The sequence below is a fragment of the Corvus brachyrhynchos genome, unplaced genomic scaffold (assembly GCF_000691975.1).
Source record: "Corvus brachyrhynchos isolate BGI_N302 unplaced genomic scaffold, ASM69197v1 scaffold26, whole genome shotgun sequence".
Lineage (NCBI taxonomy): Eukaryota > Metazoa > Chordata > Aves > Passeriformes > Corvidae > Corvus > Corvus brachyrhynchos.
In genome coordinates this window covers 4,287,683-4,291,143 of record NW_008239324.1, presented here as the reverse complement: position 1 = coordinate 4,291,143, position 3,461 = coordinate 4,287,683, and positions in this window count along the sequence as shown.

The window sequence follows — 3,461 nt, the reverse complement described above, 5'->3', positions numbered from 1 at the left end:
CGCCGGGGCTCTGTGCCCCCTCCCCGCAGCCCGCAGGGCCCCGCCGTGCCCCCGGCTCACATCTCGCCGCGCGGGGATGAGCTGTGCATGGCTCACCGCTCCGGCGGGTGACTTCAGCTATTCACTGAGAGGCCTGCGGGTTTGGTGAGGTGCCAAGTGCCCGACTTTCCCCCATGAGCCCCAGCGAGGGAGAGTCACATCCCAGCGCTTTACGTTCCCCTTCTCCCCATCTCGAGATTTCAGGGTTTGTGGTGTGAGTCACGCTGGCTGCCGATGTCTGCATACATCCACCTTGTTCCGGTATCCGGTCGCGCTTGGAAAACAATCACTCGGTGGTTGCCTCCTGGCAGCGGGAACACTGCATCCCTGTGTGGTCTCCAGGGAGCTGAGCCTGTTGGGGACTGGTGGGACATGATGGCTCTTGAGTAGCTGCTGGTGATCACTGCTGGTGACCAGGGGTCACCCTTTTCCCACCCTGCCACACCAGGAGCAGGGTCAAAGCACTCCCCAAGGCCCCCGGGGAGCACGGGTTGGGATCAAGCCTCCCACCTGCTCAGTGCCACGGTGCCAGGGCCGGCTCAATCCAGCACCTGGCAGCACGGGCAGGAGGGGGCCCGGCCCCTATGATCTTCTCAAGGAGAAATGGTGCCATTTACCTTTCCAGGCACCTTACCTGGCAGGAGGCCAGGGTCAGGCTGCTGGAGGGATTGTGCCATCCTTTTCTCCCCAGGAGAGGCAGGTTGGTGGCACCACGGTGCCTGGCTTCAGGGGCAAAGCTGTGGAATTATAGCAGATGCTCCAGATTTTGGGGAAACAAGCAGCCAGGAAAGACACTAAATCCATGTGGGAAATGGAAGGTTTGAAGAAGACCTTGGCTTCATTTTGGGATCTGCCTTTGGGACTTGTCTGCTGGGGAGCTGATGAGCCTAATTACCGGATCCCATGGGAGCATCCTCACCTGGCACTTGTGGAGATACCCCCAGGGACCAATTTTCCCCCAGACTTCCCTGACATCACCAGGGGTTTATTTGCAAAGCTGAGCCTAAACAAATAATCCGGGTTTGTTGCTGTGCCTACAGGTTGAGGTTTTACAGCCCTGGCACCTGTTGAGCCGCTGGTATTGTTGAGGGACAAATCCCGACGTGGGGTGGGGTGGACCCACCTCCCCACCGGATGTTTTTCCAGGAGGAAGGCTGAGGGAGGTGGAGCAGCAGCAATGGGGGAGCATGAGCACCCACAGCCGCTCAAAGGTAGCTGAGGCTCTCCCCTAGGGTCACCATCCTCTGAGATTCCCAAGGCTGCCCTGGCATTGCTCACCAGATTTGGATGAGAGATCTGGGGGCATCCCCTCCCACCAGCACGCATCTGTTTCCTCATCCTCTTCCACCTCCCTCCAGCGGAGCTGGGCTGAGCCCTGTTTATGGTTGCATTTTTGCTGGGGGCACCCAAGGGGCTTTTAGGGGGTCTGAGCACCGTGGCAGTGGGGCTGGCACCGCTGGGTAGTGGGGCTGGCAGCACTTTGGCAGTGGGGCTGGCACAGCTCTCAGCTGCAGAGGGTGCCAGGGCTCCCCTGCCCACACTTGTCTCAGTTGTTTGGCAGCAGCCTGGTGCGACGTGCCCTCTCCTGCCGGAGTCTGCCCATCCCATCGCCACGCCGCCGTGCTCTGCTGGCACGCTCCCTTCCGCCTGCTGCCGGCGCCGGAGCCTTAAGGAGCTTTTAGGAAGATTTAGGGCTTTTAGAGGATTTTGGAAGTCTTTGGGTTCTTTTGGAGCTTTAAGGGCTTTCAGGTAGTTGAAGGGGTTTTAGGGACTTTAAGCCTTTTTGGAACATCTGAGGCTTTTAGGAACTTTTGAGGGGTTTAGAAGCTCTTGGGACTTTTAGTATCTTTTAGGACTTTTAGGAACTTCTAAGGGGTTTAAAAACTCTTAGGGCTTTTAGTAATTTTTAGGGGTTTTACGAACTTCAAGGTTATTCAGGAACTTTTAGGGCTTTAGGGGATTTTAGGGCATTTAGGAGGTTTTAGTGCTTTAGGAACTTTCAGGGCTTTCAGGATCTTTTAGGGCTTTCAGCATCTTTTAGGACTTTCAGGAACTTTAAGCATATTTAGGACCTTTAATGGGTTTAGGAGCTCTTAGGACTCTTAAGATGTTGTAGGGCTTTTATAGGAATTCCCCATCTTGAGCAATAAACCCTTATCAGGCCGAGCCCAAGGGCAAATGTCCCTTGCAAGAGACAACACAAGGATTTCCTCCCTCTTCGTGCTCGGGCAGTGTCTTTGAAGGTCTGTCGATTTACAGATAATCCCGACAACACCAGCAAGTGCAGTCGTTGACCTAAAAATAACTCCTGATAACGTCAAATGCAGACAAAAGGCTCTTTGTTCCACGAACAGCAGCAAAAAGTCCTTTCCTCGCTGGTCCGAGGGGTCTGTACCTAATTCCCCTCTCCAGGAGAGCCTAATCTTGGGTTTAGCAGAGTTATTCCCGGGAGGTGGATTTATGGCGTTTCCCGAAGGAGCCGGTCGGGGTGACCCGCAGTGGGAGGCTTGGCTCACCGCGATGCTCCCGCGGCTCTGGTTGCCATGAGCGTGCGTTTCAGAGCTGGCCCAGCTCCCCGAGGCTTGGGGACCGCCGGACTTCAAAGGCGGCTCTGTTAGCCATGGTCCGGCCGCTTTAGCCACGGTCCGGCCATGTGAGCTGCTTCCCATGGGAGCCTTGTCCCGTGGCAGCCAGGAAAATTGGGGGCTTGGAATGGAAATTAAACCAAGCAGTGGGGCGATGCAAGCGTGCGGGGTGTCTCCTGCTCCAGGGATCCCAAAGCAGCCGTGGCACCTGTGGTGGCACAATCCTTGTGGATCAAGGTCCATCACCTTGCCTGCTGGAACGGGACGTTGTTTCCACCCTTCCCTCTGCAGAAAGAAAAGTCTCATTCAAGCCATTGAAAATATCTGCAAGAGCAACTATTTACCCAGGGCACTTCCCGGAGCCCTCCCCCCGCCCTGCTCCCTCCACTCCCTGCGTCTCGGCTTTCTCCAGCCCGGCTGTTTCCCGGGGCACACAAAGGGCTGGATGCAGGCGCTGCTTGGCAGCAGCTTTACCCACTCCGACAGTGCTGCCTCTACGCTTCCAGCCTCAGCTCCCACTCAGGGCCAGGGGTGCCCATCTCCAGCCTTGGGGTGGGTGCTGGGAGCCCTGGGGTCGTATGCAGGCTCTACACCCCAGATCCCAGCCCACCTGCTCCGGGGGAGTGCTGTGTATGCCTCTCCTGGGATCTGGGCTCCTTGCCCTGCTCCTTTCCTCCCTCACACCCTGCGGGGAGCGGGACAGGGGTCACGGGGACACTCCGTCCCGGCTGCTTTCCCATTAATTGTTATTTTTTAATCCCGTTGGCAGTCAGGCGTGCAGCCTCCTGGCTCCGGCTGCTCCCGGCCCCGGGCGCCGCCGGGCGGCCCCCCCCCCCC